This window comes from Drosophila santomea, chromosome 2R (assembly GCF_016746245.2).
Source record: "Drosophila santomea strain STO CAGO 1482 chromosome 2R, Prin_Dsan_1.1, whole genome shotgun sequence".
Classification (NCBI taxonomy): domain Eukaryota; kingdom Metazoa; phylum Arthropoda; class Insecta; order Diptera; family Drosophilidae; genus Drosophila; species Drosophila santomea.
In genome coordinates this window covers 1902372-1918950 of record NC_053017.2, presented here as the reverse complement: position 1 = coordinate 1918950, position 16579 = coordinate 1902372, and the positions used below count along the sequence as shown (strand labels likewise).

General features: G+C 38.9%; 1 long non-coding RNA gene across 1 annotated transcript; it reads right to left on the bottom strand.

Annotated features, from left to right (window-relative positions):
• Nucleotides 1-11430: 11430 nt before the first annotated feature.
• On the bottom strand, nt 11431-16363 carry LOC120446430. The gene is made up of 3 exons (XR_005615853.2): nt 16055-16363; nt 14732-15827; nt 11431-14647 (listed from the first exon to the last, which is right to left on the bottom strand). It is a non-coding gene; the product is annotated as an uncharacterized LOC120446430 (long non-coding RNA).
• Between the last annotated feature and the right edge of the window lie 216 nt (nt 16364-16579).

Sequence of the window (16579 nt, the reverse complement as noted above, 5' to 3'; positions counted from 1 at the left end):
CTTGCGCTGCGTCTAGAACTCTGGAGTCTGTATGCTTCATCTTAACTTTCTAGCTTTTGTAGTTCCTGAGATCTCGACGTTCATACGGACAGACAGACGGACGGACAGACGGACATGGCCAGATCGACTCGGCTATTGATCCTAATCCAGAATATATATACTTTATATGGTCGGAAACGCTTCCTTCTGCCTGTTACATACTTTTCAACGAATCTAGTATACCCTTTTACTCTACGAGTAACGGGTATAACGAGAATGCCCCTTTTTGGTCGGGCAATCTAATCTCAATGCTGTGGTAAAGCCAGGAATTTCATAAACCTCATTTGAGAATGTTGATGCTACAACAGGCTACATACAGCGCAGCTCTCTGCATGCTGGAGTTAGTGTTAACGACCACTTTACTGTACGCAGCTCCTTGACTTCTGCAGGAACCACTGGAAACTGCTTTCGGTCAATTGTAGTTGCCTTATTAGAATTAATTTGAAAACTTTTTATAATTTTCGAAATTGGCGTCCATGAAGCCTCCTCACAATGTCTGCGCTTGGAACGCGCATTTACTCCTATGCTGTCATCTAAAAATTTTATCCAAAGAAGTTTTGGAGTATTGGACGGACTGAAGCCTTTCTCTCTAAGGACACCAGTGGCTCCGTTTACGAGACCATCTGATGTATCTACATTGACCGCCATCATATATTTGGCAGTGGTTTTTAAAGTGAGCGAGTTACACAATCCTTGTGTCTCAGATGTTTTTAGGGACCTAGCTTGTTCCAGACATCTGTTCCTCTGTTCTAAGCTTATTTGAGCGGACTTAACTGAGTCTAAAGCTTCCGAGAGAAATTGAGCAGTGGGAATCGAGTTAGGCTTCTCCCTATTGTACCGATCTGTATCCTGATTACTTGTAAAAAGGTGAATTGAGTCACTTGGAATTTGACTTTCATCGGAAATTCTAGATCTAAGCAAGCTAACGTCATCAGACGTTATTTGGCCGGATGCCATGTTGCAATTGCAAACAGTTGGTCATCTCGCTGTCGCATTATCTCTGTGAGTTCAAAAAACATAAAAGGACTCCACAGATATGATCCAAATATAGCACTGTATGGATCATGCGACGGGGCCTGAAAAATCCAGCGATCACATATCGCCGAACTCGATAACTGAAATACCTCCGAAAGGAATTTTAGCATTAGAAAATATTTGCTTTAGGCGAGAGTCTAAATGAGAAAACATTGTTGCACCGACCATAAAAATTTCGTCTTTTATAAGAATTTTAAGATCAATAAATGTTGAACGAAGGGTATTCAACAAATCAGGACTAAAACTTCTAAATGCGGACCCAGCCTGATTTACAAGGAGAGAAAACATGGAATGAAGAGTGGTTCCTCCGATTCCCAAAGCAGCTTTGCCTGTGGGACCACACAGTAAAATTTTTACCGAAGTTGGGTCGCATCCTACTCTACCATTATACTCCTTGGATAGGGACTGAAATAAGGTTGATATTAATCTACTTTTGCCGACACCTGCTCCGCCACCTACGAACTCATAAAAGGTTCGGTTTGTCCTTGCATTATGCAAGACATGAGTAAGGAAAGTTTTTTGCTCCAAATTTAGAGATTTAACTAAATTGGCTAGGTTTAAACGGGATATAAGTGGCGAAAGCTTTATTTCCCGGATATTGCTATCCGGATCAACATCTAACAAATTGTTGTTCAAGTTTAAAATATTCATTTGAGAAGATATTTCAGGAATAGCTAATGCCCTAAACTCCTCATTAGGTTCTACCTCCTCTTCTTCATTTTCTTCTCTATTATCTGCTTCCATGGCCCTTCTAAGCGCGTCTTCTAAACTATCTACCTGTTCGTTTCGGAGAAAAAAGCATTACTAATGATCTAAAATAGTTTATTTTATCTATATTAATATTAAAAGGTCTATACCTAATAATACTTGCCTTATTTCTTTCTCGTATAAATCCGTTGCCATCTCGGAGCGGAAAATATACATCTCCTAAAACGTCATGGCCTTCTTCAGTGTCATCGTCACTATTTGGCCTCTGACGAGTACTTCTACGGCTTTTCGAAAACTCATAATTTGCTGAAAAATCGGCTAAACACAGGCCTTCATGGAAATCTGGTCTTTGTTCGTATCTATCCAGCAATCCTTTCAAAAATATGTCATTTGAATTCTGATATATTTTGAAGGTCGCGTGTAGGTCTAAGCATACGAACTCGTTGTTCTGGAGGGAAGGTGTTTATATGAACGCACCTATTACTTGCTTCTGACAAAGCCATTCCCAGACTACAATATACAGCTTCCTGAGCAGATATCTCAGTGCCTGAAATAAACTTGTGACCAAGATACTGTAGCTTTTGTCGAATGCTTGAATTGCCTCTTCTAATGTCATTAGCTGCTTCTCGCATTAACTTCGAAATAACCCGTTGGGATTTGTTAATATTTAATTATTAATGTAGCTACAGCAAGCAAAAGAATCCAAAATTAACTGGATATCCATATTTGCCCTTTGCATAGAAAGAATGTGTTTATTATAAGCATTTACTTGAATTTCTGCAAATGGTCTTTTCAGAAAAATCTGTGCCCCTCGTAACTGAGGCTCACATGGTTGTGAGAAAGAAAATATTTTCAAATATGCTTAAATTGCTAATCATGCCATCTGCATGATTGCGAAGTAGAAAATCTCGAATTTGTTTAAAGTTTTCGTTATGAAGAGAGTTTTGAGTTGCTTCGGGAAGTGGATTAAATATTTCCGTCCGGGGCATTGGAGGGTATGGAATACCGAAACGACAAATAGATTGTTCCCGCACCTTTCTAAGAGACGAATGCCCGTGCTTATGCTTTTGGTATTTAATATACGGAGCCAAATCTGGGTTTGTAACATCCACAGTTACAAACTGATCAATGAAGGCTTTTACAAAACGCATAGACTCTTCATAGTTTATATCCACTTTTGGGGCATCTTTCAGCCAAAACATTCCGTGAATATGAGGCGAACCTCTCTGTTGAAACTCAACTCGCCAGTAATAGGTAGAAACGAAATTACTTTCAGACACCCCCAGGCTTTTTCAAAAGTTTTAAAACTTCTCTATATCTGTAATCAAAATAGCTAGCGCACGTCACTGGGCCTGTTCTTATAAGGCGCGCCTTTTCCCTAAACTGCAAATTTGAAGCTTCTTCTTCATTTATATTAACCCTATTGCGCTTAAGCAGTACTAACTTCTCTGGCCATCTAGTTTCAGTTATGAAAAAAGTTGGCAGCCCAAATTGGCGAATTATGGCCATGACTTTTTTCTTCTCATCTTCCCAGTGAGCAGGAGACGTGCAAATATCCCTAAGGATCCTATATCCCTCATCATGACAAATGAGGTTGCCCATAAAATCTTCATTCAGGACGTTAGCAGCTGTAATGCCACTGGAAGCACTCTGCTTACGTAAGCAAGTTGAAATATTATTTCGAATTTTTATTAATTCCAACTTCTTATAATTGAGGAATAACTTATCAGTTCGACAACCTCGTCTATCTACATTCCTAAGAGCAGATCTAACTATGGTTGTGTAGCTTTCTGAAGATGGTCTTTTTATGCCAGCATATATGCTAGGGAATGTCAGTTCTTTAGAATCAGCATCGAGAATTACGTTGAGAGGCTTTTGGCCCTCACCTGGAGCTATTGTAATACTCCTCATTCCTACATTATGTGTCTGGTTATTCTCAAGCAAAGTTTCTTGTCCTCCAGGACTTAGTTCTTTGGCTTCTGTATTCTGATCAGAATTACGCGCCTCCGAGTTTTCATCCTCCTGCTGGATGGCTAGTTGTCAGTATTAACTAAATACTTAAAAGCGTCAGCAATTTTGGCTGGCCGTATAGTTTCTGCCATGAATTCATGTCCGTATTCCATTCTTCGTTTGATGTGGAGCTGAATACCTCTGCTTGATTAAAAGCTCGTGGAAGAGACGTCACGATATTGCTTACTGGAATAGGGACATTAACAACTGCTCCTTTGATAGCGCTTTGACGCTCATGACCTATTGACCAAATAATCATAAATGGAAGGCGAGGTGAAATCAGTCGTTCTTCCAAGGGAGTTCGGCCCCTCAAAGAGTTATGAATTTCTGGGAAATCTAAGCCATTTAAAATGGCCCCTTTGGGCTTTCGACCGGCTTTAATATTGCTGTGACAAGTTTTGCAAAACTTAAAAAGATTACCAGCGAAAGCAAGATGTCTTGAATTTTGGTGTATCTCTTCCCTGAACTCGCAATGTTCTTCCAAATAAGACCTAGAAAGCTTACTTATTTGCTTGGGGAACCACAATCCTTTGCAACAAAAGCAAATCTGATCTGGACCAAGCTTAACATTCCTTCTGAATGTAGCTATGTGAACTTCTATTTCAATAGGTCTGATTCTAATAGTCCTATTTTTCTGAGCTATATCAAGTCTAATCTCCTGACTTCGAAGTGCATTCCGAAGATTTTCTGATTCCCTATTAGCGCTAAGGCTTCTATACTGACTAACTCTTTGATTTATATTTCTAATTGCTCACCCGCGCGATACACGATATCTAAGCGCCTTTCTCTATGGTTGGCAGTGTTTTGTTCCTGCTCCATAACCCTAATCTCGCTATTTTGTCGCGTTTCAGAACGATGTCGAGTATCGGCTGCTTGCTCAATTGCGCGAATAGCAGGATCCAAGCGCCTTTCCCTATGGCCAGCAGTATTTTGAACATGCTTCACAGCTCGATTCTCGCTGATTCGCCGTCTTATAGAACGGCGCCGAGTATCGGCTGCTCGCTCAATTGCGCGAAGAGCGGGATCAAAACGTCTTATAGAACGGCGGCGAGTATTGGCTGCTTGTTCAGCTGCGCGAAGAGCAGGATCCAAGCGCCTTTCCCTATGGTCAGCAGTATTTTGAACCTACTCCACAGCTCGATTCTCGCTATTTTGACGCCTTGCACAACGACGTCAAGTATCGGCTGCTAGCTCAATTGCGCGAAGAGCAGGATTCAAACGTCTTTCCCTATGCTCAGAAGTATTTTGGACCTGTCCACAGCTCGATTCTCACTGATTCGCCGTCTTAAAGAAAGGCGCCGAGTATCGGCTCAACTACGCGAAGAGCAGGATCCAAGCGCCTTTCCCTATGGTCAGCGGTATTTTGAACCTGCTCCACAGCTCGATTCTCGCTGGTTTGACGCCTTGCAGAACGACGTCGAGTATCGGCTGCTTGCTCAGTTGCGCGAAGAGCAGGATCCAAGCGCCTTTCCCAATGTTCAGCAGTATTTTGGACCTGTTCCTCAGCTTGATTCTCGCTGATTCGCCGTCTTATAGAACGGCGCCGAGTATCGGCTGCTTGCTTAACTGCGTGAATCGCAGAAAGTAGTCGCCTTTGAGAACGAAACTGAGTGTCAGCCGCTTCCTCAATCGCACGAACAGGACGATTCAAGCGTCTCAACCTTCGCGACACTGTATTGACGCCCTGCTCTGCATCCCTGACTAAGGAATCTTCCCTCCGCCTACGCTGAGATAATGTTTTTGCCACTCTCTCCACCTCTCTGGAAATTATAATATGGTATGAATAAGTAATTAGTCAAAAAATATCAATCAAAATGAATAAATAAATCAATAGTATTAGAAGGTCTTTCCAAAAACTTTCGCTTCTAAAACTATTAAAATGATATGCAAATATGTATATTAATAAGAATATAAAAATTATTTTTTTAATTAAGTATAATTCTTATATTTATATTAATGAGAAAATTTATAGAATAGATTAAGATTAAATGTGAAAAAAAGAAATAATAAGATAATTAAGAAGAAGTCTTTAAAAAGACTTAAGACTTAAATTATAATTATTAGAATAATTTTAATAAAGTATAATTATATAGTATAGTAGTATTAATAGTATTATAAGTGCAAGTCTTTAAAAAGACTTAAACTTTTAGTACTATTAAGTACAGCGACGAGACAGCAGCGGGCCAAACGGCAGCGACGTCAATCGAAGTAGCAACAACACTCACGACCGCGTTGTAATTAAAAAATTTAATTTTACGTTAATTTATGCAACGTTTTATTAAAAAATTTAATCTACGTTAAAAATTGAGCTTAACACTTATTGGTTGGCAAGAAAACGTTAGGTAGTTGAAAAATCAATTAAAAATCGCACTCGGCTCTAAAAAGAGGTTGTAATACCAAAATTTAGTCTTCAACTGACCATCTTCTTCTTTCTTTTCTTTTACTATTTACTTTTTCAAGAAAAGCGCGGGAAAGCACCGTAAGCTAAGAGTGAGTTGTTCCATTTAGATTTAACATTTTCGAAGAGTAATGCTCTTATTAAAATTACATTATATTCAACACAAGATCAATAACTATTGAAATATTGAAGAGTAAGTGAGAAAAGCCAAATAACCATAACAAATGATTAAAGGCTTAATGATTGTAGCGTCTGCCACCTCATAAGAAAAACAAACTTCAAGCTTCTAGATCTTTATCTTACCAGAAGAAAAAGTGTTTAAACATAAATTTTACTATAGTAAGGGAAGATAAATAAAAGTCAGAAAGGAAAAATGGCACATATTGATAATATTATGTTTGTTCAAAAACCGAGTTTCTCTCTTTATAAAGAGTGTGCATCGATTTCTATTTTTAAAGTGTCAAAAGAGACCCGAATTATTTATTTATTTAATTTACCCTTCATATTCCCCCCGCCCTTGAGAGCTCTTATGGTAGGTCAGGGTCTAAAGAAAATAGTCCAAGTTTAAACATATGTTGAAAGAAATTCAGTGTGGATATTCGGACCAAGTCAGGGATATGAATATAAAAATAGTAAACAAATAAAATTATAAGTATTTGGGAAAGAAATGAAACTGGAGTAGAGTCGAATTAATGGGAGAAGGAATACACTAGACGTTGTGGTGCGTTTGTCAGTCCGAACGGCATCACCACAAACTGGTAAAGCGGGCGTCCTGGCACAGTGAAAGCCGTGTATTTTCTGTGGCTCTTCTCCATTTACATCTGCCAAAATGCATGCTTAAGGTCGACGCTAGATATGAACTTTGTTGTATTAATACGACTAAGTATGCCCTCAATGTTTTGTTGTGGATACGCATCCTTGACAGTTAATAAATTCAGCTTCCTAGCATCCAGGAAGAGTCGATTCTTTCCCGGCTTTCTTACCAGGGTAATCGTATTACTCCAAGCACTATCGCTCTCCTCAATGACCCCCAATCGCAACATTTCATCGACTTCCTCATATATGAGCTTTTGTACCGCTGGCATTACAGGATAATGGAGGTCCTTCACCGGAACTGAGCCTGCGACCAACTCGATCGAGTGCTTCATTACCGCTGTCCTGCCAAGCCCATGGTTTTCAAAAGTCAGAAAGGATTTTTGGACCTCTTCTAGCCTTTTCGACTGTTCCTCGCTTAGCTCGTGTGGCTCTGGATCTGTCTTTCCCTTCGGGTCTTGCAATTCTCCTGGCTCAATTGCGATTTCCTCGAGTCCGAATATTTCTCGTGCGATACCAAAACCTTTCCAAAAATCGACTCCCAGGTACAACTCCTGTTCTAGAGACGGGCACATGTATATATCCATATTAATACTGGCATTCTTATAAAAGACTGAAATTGATATTTTCCCCAGGATCTGTTGTGCTTCTCCGTTTGCTGTACGCACATTCGCGTAATAGGATCGCCAAGGAATCTTCATTTTTTCTACTAGCTCCTTGCAGCGACAAGTTTACTGACGCACCGGAATCCAACAATCCTCTTATTTTTGTTCCTGCCATCTACACAATCACATATGGGCGTGAATCTGTATCAATGTTTACTTTCCCAATGGCTTGTACTGACTGCTGTACTTCCCTTCGTCTCTGCCTTCGCAACAAAAACCTCTCTCTAACCTTTTTTACCTTCGTTGTCACCAATGTCATTCCTGCTAATTGATTTGCATTAAATATCCGGTCCCTTGCCAGCTTGTATTTGCGGATACGTTCTTGGAGTGATAGATACACTCCACCGGGATGGGATGTTGTTCCCTTGGCGTATTCTTCCGGGCTTTTATGGTTTTTGTTTTGATTTATTGTTGTCGCCTCGGCATCTCCACGGGTTCTCTCCCGGAACGCGGATTTCCCGCTACCCCAGCGTTCCGGAGAACGTATCCCTGACTTCAATTAGGGCTTTTCGGCGTCACCGTATTCGCCAATCCACATTTGTAACAAAATAAGTTACGCTGGGCCGACTCACAGTTCTTAAAAACGTGTCCCTGTTGCTGACAATTCCAGCATAGCACGGATTTTTTCGTCGGGCCTCCAGGAATCGCTTCAACAAACTCATTCGATTCCCCTACAGCATTATTCTCTTCCATGACTACACCTTTCCGAATCGGCCATCATTTCGAGATCTGGACATGGCTGGGATCCGCGAACGCTGCCTTCCGTTATCGGGGTCAAATGCTCTTTCTGCCTCCCGACATTCTTCATATAGGTGTTCTAGTGTGTACACACGAACAGGATACACCCACTGTTTCATCGGATCTGCCAAGTTCCGTTTCGCCGTTTTTATGACATTAGATTCCTTGTCGACGTAAAATATTCACCCAAGGACTCTCATGGTCGTTGCTTTCGTTCTGCTATGTCCTGAATCCGGGCATAATTACTTCGACTGTCACCGTAACGCCGCTCCAAGGCACCTCTGAGCTCCGGCCAATCCCTTGGCGGTTTCGTGCTGGTCAACAGCCAGTACCATTCCGACGCGTTGTCGGCTAAAAGGTGATGGAAGTCTCTTAATAAATCTTGCCATGGCATCCCGTAATGCTGCTGTAGGTGCTCCACCCGAAAGATGAAATCCTCGGCACTCATTGCGCCCTGACAGCCGGTAAAGTGGAACCCCCATTGTGCAACGGAAGATGATATTTCGACCGTATTGCTGGCCGAGATTCTGCTACTCCTGTCGAAGCATTTCTTCTAGGTCCGTATGCCTGCATTGTCGCTGGAGTTGTCCATTGGTTTCTTGTCCAATTTCGCCCTCCATGTTCCTGCATCACAATTGATAACGGAATAACCGACGGGAATCGCCTGCTGCCTTGACCAGAAAATCTTGGACCACTTTAAAATGCATTTGGAGGCATATTTTGTGCTATTTGCGTTTGTTTCCTGGACGTTGCCACTAGGTGCTTGGCTTGATTGTCTTTCGCCGTCCCTTGCCTACTCTGCTGATTAGTCGGTTTTCTGTTCGGATCAACTTGATTGTAGGATGATGACGACGAGGAAGGCGAATTCTTTCGCATATCCAACTGTTTTAACAGTTAGATAAATGTAGATAACAAATTAAAAAAAAATAAACAATGAGCCAAATATGTGTGAGTCTATCAATTAAGCAAAATTAAGTCTTCTGTATTCGACGACTCTTGTAATCATCAACTGGCTTGATGATATATAGTCAAGAAATTCTTCAGCCATCACAAATACTAAATAATTTTTCTTTCCTTTAGGAGCGGCCATTATCAGAGCAAAGGACATCGTGCTGCATCTCAACCGCAACAAAAAGGTTTGTCGTGAAACACCTTTTTGAAGTTGAATGCAGAATAAGGATCTCCCCCTGAGATTTCGTTTAAACTTGGACTATTTTCTTTAGACCCTGACCTACCATAAGAGCTCTCAAGGGAGGGGGAATATGAAGGGTAATTTAAATAAATAAATAATTACAGGAATCAGGGCCAATTCAACAATATAAAAAATTTAAATATAGGTAAATATGTGTGTTAAATAAATATGGGAAATAAATTCAAAATAGATATATAAATAAATTACCAAATGTAGATCATAAATTAAAATAAATAAATTGTGAATAAATAAATTGTGACTAAATAAATAATTAAATAAGACATAACAAACAATAAATACACAATAAAAAAAATATTATCAAATAAATATTTGTAACTAAAATTAATAAAAAACAAGAGAGAACGCTATAGTCGAGTTCCCCGACTATCTGATACCCGTTACTCAGCTAGTGGAAAGGAGAAGGAGAGTCTTAAACACAATTTTTGGCGGTTTGTAGGCGTTATAGTGGGCGTGGCAGAAAGTTTTTTGGCAAATCGATAGAAATTTACAAGACCAATATAAAAATGAAAAAATATCAAAACATTTTTCAAAAGTGTGGGCGTAGCAGCTTTGGGCGGTTTGAGGGCGTTATAGTGGGCGTGGCAGAAAGTTTTTTGGCAAATCGATAGAAATTTACAAGACCAATATAAAAATGAAAAAATATCAAAACATTTTTCAAAAGTGTGGGCGTAGCAGCTTTGGGCGGTTTGAGGGCGTTAGAGTGGGCGTGGCAAAAAGTTTTTTGGTAAATCGGTAGAAAATTAGAAGACTAATACAAAAATGAAAAAATTTCAAAACATTTTTCAAAAGTGTGGGCGTGGCAGTTTTGGGCGGTTTGTGGGCGTTAGAGTGGGCGTGGCAACATGAATCGACAAACTTGCGCTGCTTCTATGTCTCTGGAGTCTGTATGCTTAATCTCAACTTTCTAGCTTTTGTAGTTCCTGAGATCTCGACGTTCATACGGATCCCAATAAAATTGTGGATCAGCAAAAAAAAAAAGGAACGTTATCTGGTCAAAACTCGGATCTTGCCAATAGGTTATGGCCGCTCTCGCCAGGCCAATTTGGGCGACCTGGCTGACTTTTCTTCGGGGTTCCACTGGGGGTTACCTAATGTTTTTTCCGCTCCAGGTCTTTCAGTATTCCCCCGCCGAAACTTCACTACTATTTTCGTTTATTGTTGATTTTGTTTTATTTTTGTATTAAACACCGGCGTACTGCTGCAGATCTAATTAAATATGGTTTAATTAAAAACAATATCTTGGTGCACGTGCACATAAAAACTTTAATTTCTCGGGAGCGCTGCAGTTATAACGCCCTTGACCGTGACTTTGAAACTGTTCTTCCTATTTCTTCTTTGGCTCTACCATGGCATGATCCAATCCCCGTTGCTCGAATTTTGCCGGGTCAACGGACGGATAACATTAAGATGACCTTAACAAATCTACCAAAATATTCGGTATTTAATCACCCCAGCGCTGGGCTTCGATATCGCTATCGATATGCCGTCCACAACAAGCTAAGATCGAGATTTAACAGTAAAATTCTTTTTAACACTAGAGAAATATATATTCAACAAGCTGACCCGGCCACGCGTTTCTGTGGCTAAAGTTTTTGTTATATTAAAGACGAAAATGTTGATGTTGGTATATAAATTCACTGGATTAAGATTTGAAGGGGAAGTACGTTAAACACAATTAATTAAAATGTTCTTACACTTGATATTAAGCAGAAATCAATACAAAATAAACATTTATCAGATTGATTATTTCCATTTAATTTTATAACAAATAAGTATATCTTACAGTATAATACAGCAAATAATATGTGACGCTCAAACTCATGAATGAGGTAGGCAAGGCAGACAGTCTTAAACTTTTAAACATTAATATCTATTTTTTAAAATATAAATACTTTCAATTTCAATTTAATTTAACACCAATCGGTGCACAATGTTTTTGGTTAACCTGTCTTTAGCTAAAACAAATAGATTCGATGGTTTTCCAACACGTGAACACGCAACATATAGTTGCCCATGAGAAAAACATGGATTTTCCAAATCTAAACCACAAATGGACATTGTTTGACCTTGAGATTTGATAGACATGGCGAAAGCTAAACGAATTGGAAACTGTAGCCTTTTGAAGGGTATGGTAGAATCTGATGGTATCATCGAAATACGTGGCAGCAGGACCACTTTTCCTTTAAACTTCCCAGCCAAAATGGTTGCTTCAAGAATGTTTCCGGTGATCTTTTTGATGAGCAAACGCGTACCGTTGCATAATTGAGGTGGATTCAAATTACGGAGGAGAATAATAGGGGAACCAATCTTTAATCGAAGATTATGTGGTGGCATTCCAGGGATATCTAATGAATTTAAAAATTCGATCGGAAAATTAACACTTTCATTTACATCAACAACAGTATCGATTGATTTAAAAGACATCTGATCGCCTGGTAACAACTGTTGTATCTGGAAGTTAATTTCGTCAACATCAACGTTTTTGGCTGCCAAAATCGCCCTTTGACTGAGCCATTCATGATTCAAATAATTATAATGTATATCCGGGAAAATACTCTGAATCAATTCATTTTTATCCTGAACAACAGTGCAAAAATTGTCTGGTAGTTTAATGCATTGCGTATTTGGTTGCAGTTCTATTTTACCGTTCCCAATATCTAGTAGTTATTCGGAAAATATTTGTGCTGATTGATAATTTTGCAATTGTACTCGCATATTTATTGTCAATCGAAGTGTTTTAACACTTCGCCATAAGAATGATTGTTTCAAACATGCATTAATCTCATCCGCGAAAGTAGAGCGAGGTATAACCGGTAAGGTCTGCCGGAAGTCACCAGACAAAAGTAAGATAGCACCACCGAACAGTTTATTATTGCTGTTTAAATCTTGCATAGTTCTGTTTAATGCTTCAAGTGAATATTTGTGTGCCATTGTGCACTCATCCCAAATTATTATAGAACTCTTCCGCAACACTGCAGCTATTCCACTATTCTTTTTGATGTTACACATTGCATCTGGTTTATTATGAACGTCCAATGGCAGCTTGAATGTTGAATGTGCTGTTCGCCCACCATCCAGTAAAGTAGCCGCAATGCCTGACGATGCTACTGCTAATGCGATTTTTTGTTGCGACCGTATTTTGGAATCCAAGAAAAAAAAGCCGCCTTGTTCAGCAGCAACAGCCAGCATAATCCGATCATGAATAATTTTTTGTTCTGCTGTCAGTAATGGTTCACTGTTCATGATAATTGTTGCTAAACTTCCATGGTCATATTGCTTTTCTCGTTGCAAATCGGTATTGACTAAGTCGGTGGCTGGACGATTAGGTGATGGCATACCATAATGATTAAGCGGTAAGTTTGAAATAAGAACACATAAATCCTCGATAAAGACCAATGCTTCATTGTACATCTCTGGTGTATAATCTATGTTTTGGCATTGATTTGTTTGTCTCATTCGGTGCAGATGTCTTCTGTCATACAATTTTTATATTTTTCCCACAAAGTTTGTGCTTGCGAGGGATAACATGTCGTCAAAATAATTGCAAACAACTGACGAATGTTATTCGGTGTTGATGTCAACGCAGCATCGGCAAGCGTTAAGTCCCAATGGTTATCGTCTTCTAGCAATTGCAGTTCACGACATGCATCCTGGTATGTATTGAATACTCGACCATTAACTGTTCGCAAAAATTCAAAAGACGTTGGTCCGGGAACATTCACCAATAACAAACGTAAATAGAAGCATTCACGTTGCTTTGGATGTACCGTGTAAAGTCTCCCCAATGTCTTAGCTTTGAATATGCCTGTAATGGAAGGATGTGGTTTTCCTTGTTTCCGTGGCTCCCATTTTTTACTGGATTTGTTCCATGTGAAATATAATTCAGTGAAGTATACACGTTGACCGTTTTCAAGATGTATAGCCAGATGTTGGACATCAGGATCTCTTTCGTGGATGGGAAAGCTGAGAATATGCCAAATAGCTTCATTGCTGCTAATATATCTGCCCATTTGGTATCGTGCTATTTCGTCATTTTTATTTATGTTTTGTACTTCAAATATGGCCAAATCACTGCCTTTGTTTACATATTTACAAATATACTTAATTGATTTAACAGAACTGCAAAGCTCAACATTGATTTGGAAAGTTCGGCAGTCGCATTGTAAATGTGTGGCCACCATTCTCAGTACTTCTGCGGCGATACATTGGATAACCATCAATATCCGTGATCGTGTCATTCGTATGCGGCTTTGGGAAGTTTTTTTTACATTTTCCATTTTTCATGCACGGTGACGTCATGTTGAAAGCACCGCATGGCCCATGGATCATGTGTTTGGTGACAATATCAAATAATTCTTGATCAATTAATGGGTCTGGAATTTCGGCTGAAATTATTTGATCGATTTCTTCAGGACGGATTCTATCTTTAAGCCAAACCAAAATGTGGGCATGAGGCAAACCTCGCTTTTGCCACTCTATCGTATACAGCCAACAACGTGTGATACCAAAAATTGAATATTTAACAATAAAATCAATTAATGATTTCAATTTTTGTTTAAACACACGTGCAGTTAAATCATGGCGATGAATGGCTTGTTAACCTGGCAATAGTAAAGTTTGTATCTCTTCCCAATTTGGATTACATGTGAATGTAATAAATAAATCCGGTAAGCCGTAATAACGTTCGTAATTCATCGCATCTTGTATGTATTCCTGCATGTTCCGTGGACTGCCGATGTAGCTTGAAGGTAAAATGAAAGCATTACCGATGTCATTGAGATTTACATTTCCATCGATGTTTCCAGCAACAGCATCTCGTAAGTGAATATATTCTTCCGATCGTAGTTTTGCCTGGTTGAATCGAAGGAATCGCAAGCGTTCGCTTTCGACCTTAGCATACATATCAACTATGTATAAATTGATGGAACAGCTGACGATATCGAAGGATATAATTGTCTTGATGTTGTCTAACCATTATTCGGTGTGCGTAGTAGTTCATTGAGCTAACTTTTTTATTACTGTAATCACCTAAAAAAATAAAAAATAAAATGCAATACGAAATTAAAATCTATACATACAGTAAGAAAATAAATAGATAATTGTCAAATTTACCGGTATTTGGATCATACTGTTTGATATTAAGGTGATATTCATCTTGTCCTTGCCAAAATATCAATGGATACTGTAGTGCGTCATATGAACGGTGTAGATCCGAAATCGTACTGACAGTATTGTCAACTGGATCACCAACCATGATAACAGCAACCTCATCAACAGTTGGAGCGTTGAATCTACCAGGATGTTCACCTAATGGTACTTTGTCGGCTTTTATGACGATTTGATAATTGTCATTTTGCAGTCGTAGCGAAACTCTTTTGATTGAATTAGTTGATTGTGATCTTCTAAAAAATTTTCCAATAATATCACAATTGCTCTTCCGTCTGCTTGTTCAATAAAATTATACAGGCACCGAGTCGTCACGCGCTCTTCATGATCGCCCATAAAATAAATTTGAAGAAATTTCGGATTGTTATCAGGCATTGGCATCAAGGATCCGATTTTATTGTACACCTGGCCTTGAATTTTGAATGTAGTTTCAAAATTACGTCCATCGGATGCACGATCGCAAATTTTAGTTGCCCCAAATGACGTCATTTGGAAGCAAGAATTAAATTTGCGTATCTTACGCAAAAATAATTTGGAATCATCTGAATTGCCAGTAAGAAGGGATAATAAAGGCTCCGGCGGAGCGGGTAGAGGTGACAGTACATCTTTTCCTGATGCGCAGCACATGCCGGCTGCTTCATTCCGAAATTTCAATGCCTGACAATATTGACATACTTTATCCATTCCACCGATAGCAATTTTTGAATGCGCTGAGTAGTTAATATCTGGTGCATATTCAAAGGCAAGCCGAACGAATGATGCACGTTTTAATGAGCGGCTGATTCGTTGCCTTTGTCGACCTAGTACTCGTACTGTAGCTGTTTCGTTTTCGTGCCGCTCTTGTTCTCGTAATATTCTGTTGCAGACGTTCGTCACGCCGTTCTTGAGATTCTTGTGCACGACTTTCTGCAGTCCTGATTCTTTGAGCTGCATTTCTTGTTTCGATTTGTTCTGGTATTTGCTGAGCTCTTTCAACACGTTTGCGTCGTGACCCTTTGCTGCGCGCGTTGTTGAGGTTAGATCTTCTCGGTGTCATTTTTGACTGAAAATAATAATTTAATCGTTTAATCGTTTAAATATTAGAAAGAAGAACTGAAAAACAGGTTATCATAGCACATTGAAATAATAAGTGCAAAATAATTTTCAATGGAGGTTAAATAAAAATAATATAAAATTTTTGTACAATTATTGAAAAAGTATGTGGAGCTTTGTGCCATTTTCTCATTGATATATTAATTATCTTTGATAAAACTATGTGATATTACTTACGTGTATAAATTAAATTATTGTTCCTGTACTCCTACTGTGGCTATGTCTCGTTCTCCTGCTGCTCATGTTCTCATGATATTCTCTTGAAGACGTTCGATACACTGTTCTTGATATTCTTGTGCCTGAATTTAATTAATTTTATAGCGTCAACAATAAGTGATAATTATGCTGTTAAAATGTAGCTTATATGACACGTTCGTTGATTTCAATAGCAGCGCCATCTATTGATTACTTACTCAACCCAGTCGAAAGGTATCGACATCTGTTAGAAATTCTAACTTAGAATCATTTGGAGTTAACAGATAATTGTGACTATAATTTGAGATTTAAACTATCCTACCTCTCAAGTTGGATCGAACTGCACATTGTGTGCGAATTTTATTGTAATCGGTTGAGTGGTTTAGGAGTCCATTGAGGACAAACATTGTGACACGAGATTTATATATATTAGATAGATTATTAAGAAGTGGGAAAGAAAATCAAAACAACATATGATTTCATTTATTTATCATCATATATCAGCTA